This window comes from Hippocampus guttulatus, chromosome 2 (genome assembly GCF_054856545.1).
Source record: "Hippocampus guttulatus isolate MCC_2025c chromosome 2, RoL_Hgut_1.0, whole genome shotgun sequence".
In the NCBI taxonomy this organism is placed as follows: Eukaryota; Metazoa; Chordata; class Actinopteri; order Syngnathiformes; family Syngnathidae; genus Hippocampus; species Hippocampus guttulatus.
In genome coordinates, this window is record NC_141262.1 from 24,237,562 (window position 1) to 24,251,366 (window position 13,805).

The following is a 13,805-nucleotide window of genomic DNA, read 5'->3' on the forward strand; positions in this document are numbered from 1 at the left end:
CAAATTGGAAACTTTAGTTGAGGGATAGTCCCATTAATTTCCGTCGAATAATTCCAACTGGTGATAGTGAGCGCGAATGGTCGTCCGTCTAGGTGTGCCCTGCGATTGGCTGGCGACCACTTCTGGGTGTCCTCCGCCTACTACCCGAAGACAGCTGGGATAGGCTCTAGCACGCCTCGTGAGGATAATCGGATTAGAAAATGGATGGATGGAGGGATAGATGGATGATTCCAATTTTGAAAATTTCAGAGCATGAGGAAGAAATTGCAGTAAAGGCCACCGTGTCGAAAGTAGGCTTTGTGAATGAAAGTATGAAACACATGCTTTAAGAGATTGTACTTCACATATATCCATCCATTTTCCAATCCGTTTTATCCTCATAAGGGTCGCGGGGGGGGGGGGGGGGGGGCTGGAGCCTATCCCAGCTGTCATCGGGCAGTAGGCGGAGTCATCGTGAACCGTTTGCCAGCCAATCGCAGGTCACACAGAGACGAACAGCCATCCGCACTCACAGTCACACCTCGAGACAATTTAGAGTGTTCCATTATCCTGCCACGCATGTTTTTGGAATGTGAGAGGAAACCGGAGTACCCGGAGAAAACCAGCACCTGCACGGGGAGAACATGCAAACTTCACACAGGAAGGCCGGAGCCGGAATCGAACCCTGCACCTCTGCACGTGAGGCCGACGCGCTAACCGGTCGACCACAGTCCTGCTGGTTACATATCAAACAGTTTTTTTTGTTGTTTTCTTGGAGAAAGCAGCATTTTCAATGTGGTGCAAATTATAAGTAAGTCCAACGAAATAAATTGCCCGTGATTGGCAACCCAACTGGTTTAAGCAGCCAGCGTGATTAGCTGCCTGCGCAGCACTGATTTCAGGTGAGGAAATTAGAATGTAAAAGCTACTCCCTCAGGAACTTGGGCAAAGTGGGGAGAATGGGTGTGTGTGTGGGGGGGGGGGGGGGGTTGTCATAATATATGTATGGTAGGAGCGGGGGTGCTCATCTATTAGCCGCATTATGACAAGAGATCAATGTTGCTTCTTTGTTCCCAATGACGCTCTGAAACGAATACACTCATTAGCGTTAATGCCACCCCGATATAAATTGAAAGGGATTTTTATTTCTTTAAACCATGCTGCTCACAGACTCGATATAGTGGGAGGAAAAAGAACTACGTGGTATTCGACGGGGACTATTTCATCAATTACCACCTTGACATTCCGGCTGTGTCATTGGTGGGAATTGTACTCGCAGGAGAAGCTTTTCCACAGGCTGACAATAATTGCACTGCTGCGCGACAACAAATGAGCGCACCTAAGACCCAACCCGAAAAGAAAAAAAAAATACTGACTTGGGTCCCATGACAAATGGTCTGACGCCACACCTTCTGACTGGGGGGAAAAAAAGTACGTTACAACATTCTGCTGCCGGTTGAGTTACACGGAGCATTTTTCCAGATCGATATCAAGTCTGCCAACTGCCATGTCTTTGTTCATGCCTCAACTGCCTGCTGCATTCTCGCACCTACCAAATCCCTCGCCCTAATTGGGGAAATGCAAAGACACGAGCATTCACATCGATTCCATTATTACCAGTAACGTTGACACAGACACACATGTATACGCATGAAGGAAAGTTGAGAACAACTAATCCACCGTTCTCAAAATTGGAGGATGGCTGTAAACTTCTGTTCAAAATATTCACCAATAAAATTCCATGGGGGCGCCTCGGTGGGGGAGTGGTTAGCGCATCAACCTCACAGTGCAGAGGTACTGGGTTCGATTCCAGCTCCGTCCTTCCTGTGTGGAGTTTGCATGTTCTTCCCGGGCCTGCGTGGGTTTTCTCCGGGTACTCCGGTTTCCTCCCACATTCCAAAAACATGCACGGCAGGTTGATTGAACACTCTAAATTGTCCCTAGGTGCGAGTGTGAGCGTGGATGGTTGTTCATCGATGTGTGCCCTGCGATTGGCTGGCAACCGGTTCAGGGTGTCCCCCGCCTGCTGCCCGAAGGCAGCTGGGATAGGCTCCAGCCCATTCCGCGACCCTAGTGAGGATAAAGCAGTTTCGAAAAATGGATCTAAAATTCTAAGGGGTTCTCCAAGTGGATGTGTTAAAACTACAATGAGGTTTGAAAACGTACGTTTTTTTTAGCCTCTCAGGGACAGCGGTTACTCCAGTGGACAAGTTATCATGTCATCAGGTAACAGGGTGCATGAAGGGGTTAAAATGCACAAATGACACATTTTTCATGAGAAGTGCAGAATAGATGCGTGGCTTTTGCATGTTGCCATTTTTTCATTTTTGTAGTATTTCATACACTCCTAGTTGGAATGCCTCGGCATTCGCACACAAATTTGAAATGATTTTATTTATTTATATATTTTTTTGCAGTTCGACATGCAGTCTGCCCCCTCATCGTCACCCTCCTCACCCCCTCGCCAGTTCCTGCAGCACCATTATAAAAATGGTTTTGGCTGCTAAGAATGCCTGGCTGTGTTAATGTTAGCGTTACTCTTGTGCGAGCGCGCTCAACGTCGCACGCCATCAGAGGCCGGTTGGGGAATGCGGAGGCTGAAATCAAGCAGAAAGAGCCATTAGTTGAGAAACGGGAGCAAAGAGGAAGGAATATATTTCACTGGGGTATGAATTATTCAGTTCTCTCCCAAGACGAGTGTGCAAACACATTATTGATGCTTTTGTGCTCCTGTATCCTCCGTCTAGACATTTCCTCACAACGTTTTAGTTGCATTTTCGAGATGATTATCTACTTTTTCTTTTCTTTTTTTTTTTCTTTATAAAGTGACTGCTGATGACCTGGAACACAGAACTTGGGCGCGCCGATCAAAAAAGAAATGCATGAAACTTTAATGGTTTTGCTTAACATTTCAAATGTGAACTCCCTGGCATGGAGAATTGTCGTGAGGACTCATACTTGGAGTCGGGCTTCACCTCCAACTGTGGAGTCATACTGCGACATATGCAAATTTGATTGTTGTCATACTTTCATTGGATGCTGTACATGTTATATCCCTTGGAAGAGTTAACGTAAGAAACACACGTGGAAGAACCCGTCGTTGTTGCACCGAATCAAGTGAGAATATTTATTTCACCAGATTTTCCTTGATTGGTCAGTCATGTGACTTGTGATTATTCACTCATGCAAGGCTCGAAAGAAGCGTATCAAAAATTAGCATTAGCTTCCTCATCAGAACACATTGAACAGCAAAACTGAAAATCACATTCATTTAGTCCGATAACGGAACAGCCGAAATGTTGCCAAAAAGCTCAGCTGGACTTGAGCTGGACTCCCGGTACCTCGAGGCTAGCTCAGTGCTATTTACGCCGTACCAGCTAGCTAGCAACGAGATTACACACTAGCAACTACTAGTGTGACAAAATACGTGACACAGTTGCTATTTAAGTCAGGAATCATCATCGCCTCCATGGCTGCCGACAAACCACACTTCTGTTCTGACAAGTGTTGTTCTCTCAAAGGGATGATGAGGAAAGACCGAGATGTAATGCTAATTGCTAAGCTAATCTAAGATGTACGTGTAACATTGAAGTGTTTGGGTGATTGAGTGCACTTTTCACAGAAGTCTTTCTGAAACCGTGTTAAAATGTAGAAACTCCCAAGTTCTAACAGCAAAATAATCATCCTTGCTAAACAAAACTGAAAACCTGAAGTGATTTAAGGCCAGTGATGTCATACATCAGCCACGAGGAGTGGCCTGTAGTGTATTGATAAAGTAGGACATATTTATAGTATTCGTAATGTTACTTTGTTTTCACAATTTCACAAACAAGAGTCTTGAGGTATAATTTTCACTTTTGAGCTCTGCACAATAAACGTAAATGACATTGCAGTAGATCTTTTGTTTTTTTTTGTTTTTTTCAAGTTATGTGTATTTGTGTTTGAAATTGCCCCACTGAAAATGTTTCTCGACAAGAAAACAATTTGCCGTAATGTGAATTTAAAAATTACGGTTGAGTATATGACAAATAAAACCAATTGTTCATTTGTCATATGGTCATATTTATATTGCTTAATAAAAACCCTTGCTTAAAAAAAATGAAGTAAATGCTCCTCAAGTGAAGTCACTGATGAGCAAAACTGCTCCTGAAATAAAACGCATCATTTCGAACCCTGTCACGCATTGGCCAGTCTACTTGTCATTCATTAAAATTGTACGAGAGGCAAGGACGATCATGTGACTCATTCGTCGATAAGTCAGTCATGTAAAACGTAGTAGCGATGCTTGGACAGTCGAGAACTCTTTATTCATGTCGCTCATTATATTTAGCACTGCTGATTGATCAGTCATTGGAATTGTTACTCATTGAAACATTGCTCAGCGTACATGTCCATAAATACAGGCAGCGCCAGTAATTAGTCGCTCATGACTCTTTCATGCTGGCATTGGTCAGTCAATTATTTCCAGTGTTTGCCCATGAGAATATTTGCAGATATAATAGCTCATAAAATAAAACAGAGTTTGCAGAAATGCATAATACCGCCAAGTTCATCAAAAATATGCAATCCAAGTGGCATTCTTCCCCAACACAAAAGAAGCGTAATCATTCGAATCTTTTCGGGAGCAGCTGCGAAATACTGTGTAATCCATTCGAGACTAAATTTGTATCCACCCTAGATTTTATATATATATTTTTTTTTGCACTCTTGTACTCCTTCTTTTTCATATTTCCTCTTACAGTGATCGGAACATAACCACAAAACGCTCAGTTCCGGCCCCTTCCGGCACAGAATATCAATTTTACCCCATTTTGGCGGCATTCTAGGTTATTGCACCAGGAGAAAAGCCGGTGGCGCTGTGATCACGAGCTTTAATGCCGCCTCTCCCCGTTGAGCCCTTTGGGGCCCCAATTTCATCAGCTATATTACATCCCTCATTACCTTCAGAAAAAAAGAGGGGGTGGGGGGAGACAGTTGGAGGCGTTGCTCTTTATGAACTTTGTTTGCCCTGAGCATGAATACTGAGCTTTTTTTTTTAACTGTCAAACCCTCTCCCGGTCATTTGAATGGGAAGCTCGGAACACAAATGGCTTATTGGATACGTGAGTATGAATCATAATGTTTCACCTGGCAAATGTGGTTTATTTATGTAAAGATTTCTCACCATGTTGGAAGTGTGCTTTCATAGCGACAGGGTTTGAACAAAGGCCGGGTGGATGGTGGGTCCCACAAACGCAGCTCGACGATATCAAAAGTATATTTATTTAAGGAAAAAGTGAGAGACTGACAAAGTAGAAACAGAAATCGGCAGCGACAAAAAGCCTGGTAAAAATCAAATGACACGAAAAAGTGCTTGCAACTGGCAAGGGAAAAACTGAAAATCCACAAAAGGAAATGACAAGAGTCCAAACACATCTCGTCGAAAATCGATCAAGGCAAAAGCGACGATGAGCGAGAGAATGAGGTCGAGAAAATGGCACTTGAGCACAAACGGCGATCGATGTCCACAATCCGACAAAATGAGAAACAGCCGTCAGAGTCCTTAAATACAAAGAAGCTTGATTGCCTGATGAGACGCAGGTGCACCGCTGAAGGGTCACGCCCAACACTCGGAAAAAACAAAAACAAACCAGAGGAGAACATGACCAATCCCTGTAAATGGGGAAAGGCTTGTTGATCTGACACCTGATTTTGAAAAATGAAAAAAATCTTTATTATGATTTACTTGGCCGGATTTTTTTCATCAGATTTTTTTCACTTTTCATTTCCTGCCAGCCTTTTTACAGTGCAAAGTTCCCAAAAATGGCAGCCGTCTCAGAGTAAGTTTGACAGATGTTTCAAGACTAACAGAATGTTGTAGCAAGCAAAATAAAGACTTGCGGGGTTTTTTTCCATCAGAAAGTTTCTTGCGTTTTTCATTTTTAAACTCGATTCTATTCTTTGGCTTTTTGACTCGCCGTTCTTTTAGTGTTTTATTGTGTTGACTGTTTTTATGTTAATTGTATTGCTTGAACAGTCTTTGTTTTCATTTGTCTGATTTCCACTTGATGTGCAGCACTTTGTATGCAGTTGTGATTGGGAACAAAGTGCTCTGACAAGAAAGTTAAAGTTGAGTTGAGATTTTTTTTTCTTTTTTCCACTAATCACCATTAGAATATGGATTTGGCCAGGAGCTTTTTTGGAAAAGAAAGCAGAGCAGTGACTTTGACGCTGATGCTCTTATTTTTTGCTTTTGTGGCACCTCAAAAAAAACAAAAAACAACAAAACAAGACTAAGAGCGGGCAACGATGATGTCAATCATACATCCGAGTGAAAGATCACAAGCCCATGCGAGTTATTGTTCATGATTGGCTGACACCTAGTTTGGGGTGTGCCCCGCCCACTGGCTGAAGACCCCTGGGATAGGCTCCAGCGTGACCCTCGGGAGGTTAAGCGGATCAGATAACGGGTGGATGGGTAGTTGGATTTACAAGTTTGTAGAGCTTTATAAATGCACGCCGTCACATTTCTGCGTAACAGCTGTACATTAATGCCATGTACTGTATTCTCCTCCTCGTCCATCGTTCCGACTTGTCATTGTTCCCGTTGTCACACTGGCTTCAAAAGACCTCATTAATTCTGCGATTCAAAATGCTAATTATCCTCATTCAGGGAAATCCTCACCTCCCCACCTGCCACCATACAAACAAATATGCAAATGCACAGAGAAGAATATTCTTGCCTTTTTGTGGCACCGTGACACATTTTGGAGGGACGTGGTCGCTATCCGTGGTGCTGAAAGCTCTTCCTTGACTTTCCACAAAGACACGTGACGGCACTGAATATGGGGAAGTCACGTGACTCATTCTTGAAGCAAGTCTTGATCAGTCTGGATGCTGTACCGTGTCATTTGCAAAACATTGTTCAGTCGACATATCAGTCATTGCGTTTCAGAATACATCACACGCCGGCGTGTGACTTCACATGAATGTAATGACGAGCCCACAACCTCTTCACCCCGTCACTCGGCACTCATTAGGCAGTGGCACGCAGTCGAACACGTTAGGTGGATTTTGCATGGAGCTTTTTTTTTTTCTTGCTAAGCGATTGTGCTCTGCGGGCCGCCCCCCCCAAGAAAGTGCTGAATGGACGGCAGGCTAATCTTGTTCTCAGTGTTCCCGGTGCGCCCGCTCCCTTCTCATTCCCGCTGAGCCGCGAACCGATCAATGTGCGGGCGCTACGTCCTGACTGATGCGAGGTAAAATATCCCTTGCCTTGCCTCATTATGCATCGGATTCTTGACTATCCCCTCCTCGCTAGGATTAGGTGCATGTGTGACAGTGATGGTTGGAAGCAGGAAAGCGCATCTGGAAAAATTGCAAAGTCCATGTCTACATTTCCCCATGCAGCCAACATATTGCATTATGTATTAAACTTTAAGTACTATCACATCTTAAGCATGTTGGAGTAAGCGATATATAGCCTTTGGGATTTTACATACTGTATGTATATAAAATCAGACACCAAAATGCATCATTTGCTTTTTTTTTGTGCAGTCGTCCTCGTTGCTTTTCACTGAGATGTCAGTAAGCGTTCGGCCCTCAGATTCACAGCGGATCTTTTCTCACGGCTCTTGCGCTTGCTTCTGCACTGGCAGCGATGGTGCGGGCAACTTTTTTCAGTTGGTCGCACCGACACGGATTTAGTCGCACCCATTTTGAACATCTTGAAACACTTTTGCACAATTGAAAAAAACAAAAATAAAAACAATTTTTCCACGAGTGATATTTGTATTGGTCGGCCCGGTGGTCCAGTGGTTAGCGCGTCGACGTCACAGTGCAGAGGTGCAGGGTTCGATCCCGGCTCCCGCCTTCCTATGTGGAGTTTACATGTTCTCCCCGGGCCTGTGTGGGTTTTCTCCGGGTACTCTGGTTTCCTCTCACATTCCAAAAACATGCACGGCAGGTTGATTGAACACTCTGAATTGTTCCTAGATGTGAGTGTGAGTGCGGATGGTTGTTCGTCTCTGTGTGCCCTGTGATTGGCTGGCAACCAGTTCAAGGTGTCCCTCGCCTACTAACTGAAGACAGCTGGGATGGGCTCCAGCACCCCCCGCAGCCCTTGTGAGGAGAAAGCTGAACAGAAAATGGATGGATGGGATTTTTTATTTGAGTTATTTCCATTTGCATTTTAAACTTCATGAATTTGATTTGACGACTCTGGCTTGTGAGCTAGAATCGAAGATACAAGCGCTGCAAGGAAGCAACTGATTCAAGTCGCTTCACGACATGCAAACGTAGTTCAACTACTTTGTAAAGTAGTAAAGTAGTAGTAAAGTAAAGTTCACTGTATGTAATTTGCAAATTTGAAAGTTACCCGCCCCCATAAAAAATTTTCCTCCCTCATCACCACGTAGATGCCATCTCACCCGCGCAGCACCCACCCCGCCCACATTCTTGTGACCGCGAGTGCTGTGATATTTCAGTCAAAATTGCAGCCTAATTCCCAAGGTGTCTGAATTTAATTAACGCTGAAAGACGCAGAAAAAGAGAAGAGGAGCGAGCAAGCGGCGCTCATGTAATGATGAAGAAGTCGGCCTCCTCTGGCCCATGGTAAGCTCATGCTTCAAGAGCCGTCAAGTGTGGGAAAAAAGCGGGTGAAAAGGAAATGGAGATGACATGCGTTCGTTTGTTTTTATAGTTGGCGTGAATGTGGTGAGTGTGACCCTCTGCACGTTCAACCGTAAAAAATATGAAATAAGAAAAAGAACGATATCAGGTCACAAACTCACAAAAAGCTCCATCCTTACATTTTTTTCCCTCCTCTATACGTATTTGCGTGAAAGAATCAAATTATAAGCTCCATGGGACCTCATCAGTTTTGAATTGGCACCATCGAGTTAAAATTGAATTGAAAATGGAGTTTGAACAAGGCCAGCAGAAGGGGTTTCACATTTGTATCCATTTTTCAAAGTTTTAAACTTTTCAATGGGTCGATTTCACCAGCCCACATAACAGGAGGGTTAAGCTTGAAAAGTTCCTGAAATCTTTGCCGCTGGCGCCCAGGTTGCTGGTAGAGAGAAAAAATGCGATGATTGCCCCCTCCCCCCCGGCCCTCTCCGGGTGCACATCGCACAAACCCTTGAGGGGTCAGCATTCAGCACAAAGATGACACACTCGGGCGGCTAAAGCGAGATTTTTGCCCAGAACGGGTCGATGGGGCCCCCGCAATTCATGTGTGGCGCTTGCTCAGGTCGGGCCGAATGCTGTCTTTGATGTTCCCGGGGAAGCACAAATGGGAGCGAGAGGGAGGGAGGGAAAAGGAGGCATCGGCCACCACCGCGTGCAGCTGCTCTGTCCTCCCCACTGAGGCAGCTGACACAGAGTTCCAAAAACCAGCCATTCAAAATGGACGGTTCTGCCTTGACAAAGAAGCGCCTTTAGGGGCTCGTTGAGTGACTCGTTCCTCATGCAAACATTGGTAAGTCTGTGTGTCCAAATAGGGCTGGGTGATTATGGAACAGATAATCACAATTTTTAAGGGTGGGGGGGATTGATATTCAAGTCACGACTAATAAAACGATTGTTCATTCATTTCAAAACATTGTATTTATTCGACGACTAAAATTCAACGACTCAAAAATACTATCATACCCTCTAGGCCAGTCATCCCCATGCATTAAACATTACACATGAGCTATTGTTTTTTTTTTTCAATGTACAAAATGATATGTATTGGAAATTCAATCCCCTTGCATTGTCATTTTGCTACATTCACACCTTCTGCTGCCATGCATTCAAACCGTGAATAAGCATCTCCCTTATCTCTGTATGATATTGACTTTTCTTATTTTGTTGTTCTATTCTGATTCATGCAAGTCTTGGGATTTACTGGGCTAACATTGGACCTCAGGGATTGTATTTTGCAGCATATGAAATGGAAATGTGTGTCGGTGTGTGAGAATTCCTTGAATCCATGACAGCTTAACTTTTGATAAAAGCTGAAAAGAAGTTAAAACGAGAGCAAATGAAAATAAGGATATTCTCCAATAGTAGCACAAAAAAAATAAACAGTGAATTAAAAAAATAAAATTACATTTCGGCTGTTGCTCCTGCTGTGCACTCGTTGGCCTCTCAGGGGCAGTGTGGTGCCGTGCGTGCATGGAGTACACCCTTATAACGAGATAAGAGTAGAAGCAGAAAGTTGTTATTGAGCTCTATGCATATAACTCGAATTGGGAAGAATATGTGCCAGTAAGTGTTAAACGATGTTACCTGTGTGTATGTGTTCCTACAGCGTTTGTTTGTTAATATTCAATATTTGAAGTAACATCACTCCCGGAAGCCAATGCTAATTTACTGCTAGCATGTCAATGGGATTTTACATTGACTTTAGCATTAGCGCCGGCACAACGTCGTGTCACTGTGTGCAATTCTTTCTGTTTTGTGTTTAGTTTTACAGTAAACTCCAACTGGGGTGTCATTGAACATCTTCACGCACGCTCAGGCACAGCAGAATCACATCCAAGTCACCCTGTCAGGTCACGTGATGCATTTGGCGTCATTTAACGTCGCCGGGAATGTGCAAACTTATCACTGCGTTGGGCACATTCATCGTTATTTTTGTTTTGTTTTTATGATCATTTTAAGATCCAAATTGCAATAAAGTTTCGTTGAACTGCCCAGCCTTTGTGTCCATCATGCCATCCGACAGCTGTGACGGGTCGCTCTTTTCACACATTCTTAGCGCAAACATCGCTCGTTTTTTAGTCCAGTGGTACACTTCGTCAGAAGCTTGTGCACTCTCCAAATAAAGTTTTACTTTCGTCCCAGTTGTTACCTGTCCCCTCACCTCACTCTCTCTCAGGTTTGGCCGCTGAAAATTGGCGCACATCATCACGAGGAAGCCTATTTGTTCCATGACACAGCGCCCCTACCCCCGCTTTTTTTTATCCGATCGATTCCATTTTGATATGATGGGAGGCTCTCGGAGAGCATTTTCTCCTCCGTACAGTGTGGAGACGCCACGCTGCCACAGTGGTATTGAGACCAATATGCTCTCCATACGCCATCCCACGCGGACGCTCATGCATAATGGATTAATTGTTCCTCACATCCACATGGAGCCCTCAACAGGTTGGTATTCCCGGAGTCAATGCTGCTCAATAGGTTACCCAATCTGCCTGGCACATCGTGCTGCCCAGTGCATGGAAATCGTTGAATTGAAGCGCTTCACAGCGGACGCTCATATTTTAGTGATGGACACGCGCTTGCGCCGTGTTTTACAAACACACCTCGGTGTATGTAAGGCCCGGGGCTTCCATCCGCAATGTCAATCTGACGGCCCTGGTGACAGGCAGCCGCGTCAGAAGCGGAATGGGCCCCAATCTCGAGTGGGACGGAAACGACTCCCGAAGACGATTGGAGTCACATACGCGCTGGCATCCACTTTGCGGTGACATTACGAGGACGGCTGACAGGCGAGACTTTTTGAGAAAGGCTGCCCTCTCCTTCTTTTTCCCTCTTGGAAATATACTCCCAACCCCCCGCACACACACACACACACACACACACACACCCTGCTTTTCTATTGACGGCGTCTCCCGTGCGGACGGCTCGGGATATTGGTTCCTGTCTTGAGTGAGACTTTCCGTGTAATAGCCGTGTTCTCGGCATATGGCATTTATTTGCAGCAGCGCACTGCAATTCTGAAAGCTACGTTTAAACAACACAGAATCTGTCACATCCATACCAGTGGGCGGAAAACATCTGCGCCTTGCACATCACTCACAATCAACAGGGCTCTGCTTTCGGGGCGACGGTCGAAAAATGGCCACCCGAGCTTTGAAACCGATGCTTCCTGATTTAACTTGTCAACGACGGCCACCGCGGACACCGAAAATCGTCTTCAAATTCCGCAAGGGTTGTTGCTTTGTTGTCGACCGCTCGAATCGTTTGCGGAGGCGCGGTTGGGGGGGAAAAAAAAGTCTGAAATAGAAGTGTCCCAATTTGACTCTTCACTTGGGCTACCTCAGCCACCTCGTTGGGATGTAAAGTTTGAATCCCACCGCTGAATCGTAGCCTTGCAGAAAACGGAACACGCTCATTTTTCCAGTGGGCTCCACCAGGAGAGCAGCGTTGGGAAGATCAAAGAAGGCCTTTGTTTCTGGCAAGGCCATTTTATCACACTTATCTATTTTGGGGGATTTTTTTTTTTTAATTGTTCGAGCCCTGAAACAACAGAAGTGAACCATTTGCAAAATATCTGGCCTCATGCATCCTTTTTTTGGTCTTTTCTTTTTCCCCCTACCCCGTCGTTATTCCATCGGGGGATATACACGTTGTCATGCTCCAATTAGAGCGAAATAACATTGAGCGATGACTCTCACCAAAGCGCTCCTCCTCATGACAATAAACAACCTTAAAACTCGAGCGCTAAAAGTGAATGCTGACTAACTTTTGTTTGCACCCATATCGGATTTGCTTCCAAAACCTTGGTTCAGTCTTGGGTTTAATCATCACTAAACAGCCGTTTTCAGACTCAAGTACAGAAACGTATGGATTTAAATTTTGCCTGCCGCGACTTGGCCTCGGTTTGCCTTCCGAAATAGACAAATCAATTCATGACGTTGGTGTTGAGGCGAGGCCGTGGTCCGTAACCATTTAAGTGGTTCTTTTTCTGTCGGCGAAAGTACCCGCGCTCGGGCTGCAGACACGATCCGTTCCGGTGTGAAGCGGGCACTCGCCTCCAACACGGGCACAGTTTGAGTGACACCGCTGACGTATTTAGCTCGCAGGCTGTCAGATGGCTTTTTCCGCTCAGGAGTTTTGACACAATGAAAGATGTTATACTTTCTTGTCAGCGCGGGTATTAGAGACAGGGCGTCATGATAGTGAACTGATAGGAACAAGACATCTGCAAATGATAGGCTCGCTTGCTGCCAGACTGACAGACAGGCTTTCTGTACAATCTCTGATTTGTTGTTTGATAGATACATAATACAGTCCACCCCGCCGATTTGCTGTTTACTATTCACAAACTGACCCACTTTTGACATGAATTACCTCATTCACTGCCGCGGATGCTAACATTTGTTATGTTTATGTATTTGCTTTAGATTTGATGTCAGCACTGCTTTTGAGTCAAAGACAAAGATTAGATGGGGATTTTTTTTTTGTTTTTTGTCAAGATGGGCATTCCATCCCTATTTATCAATTGTTATATGAATACGGACAGAAGGACCAACCCATATTCTTCCACTGCTGATTACCAAAGAGTGGGATACGTTTTCTTTTGGTCAGCTTGGTACATCCGTCAAAATGCTCTGAAACCGCTGGCGCTATGTTTGAAAACGGCTGCCTCCGAACGGGTTAAAAAAATGCAGCGACACACATTGATCCTTGGATATTTTTGGAATGTTGTTACTCCACAATTCCTCCTCTACTTCCCAGACAAACCCGCAAAGTAGTTGGCGCTAACTGGGGAGCACTTAATAGGCTTTGGTGGGAAGTGAACCCATCCGACTCGTAGCGCTGGATGTTTGTTCGTCTGCCCTTCCGACTGACATGTCTACAGTGCACCGCGGGCGTCCCAAGAGCCGACCGCTCTCGTGTTGCTGTGCCGAACATAACGAGACTCGACACGCTATTTACCGGCAAGGAGTGGACTTGCAATAAGTGTACTCGAAACCTGCGTGGCAACGAAGCCGCACTCTCTCAACACCCAAACTGTTCCGGAGGTTGGGGGGGACTTAAAGCTGGTGCACTTCTGAAGCCTCATTAAATTTTAACCTGTGGACTTGAAGTGACAGCCCCCAGTAGAGGCGGCAAGTCTCCGGATTTTTTGG

At 44.9% G+C, this 13,805-nt stretch overlaps 1 protein-coding gene across 23 annotated transcripts in view; it reads left to right on the plus strand.

The window, feature by feature from the left end:
- Positions 1–13,805, plus strand: part of ptprda (protein tyrosine phosphatase receptor type Da) — a 278,207-nt gene that overhangs the window by 10,965 nt on the left and 253,437 nt on the right. The gene's annotated exons all lie outside the window — the stretch shown is intronic.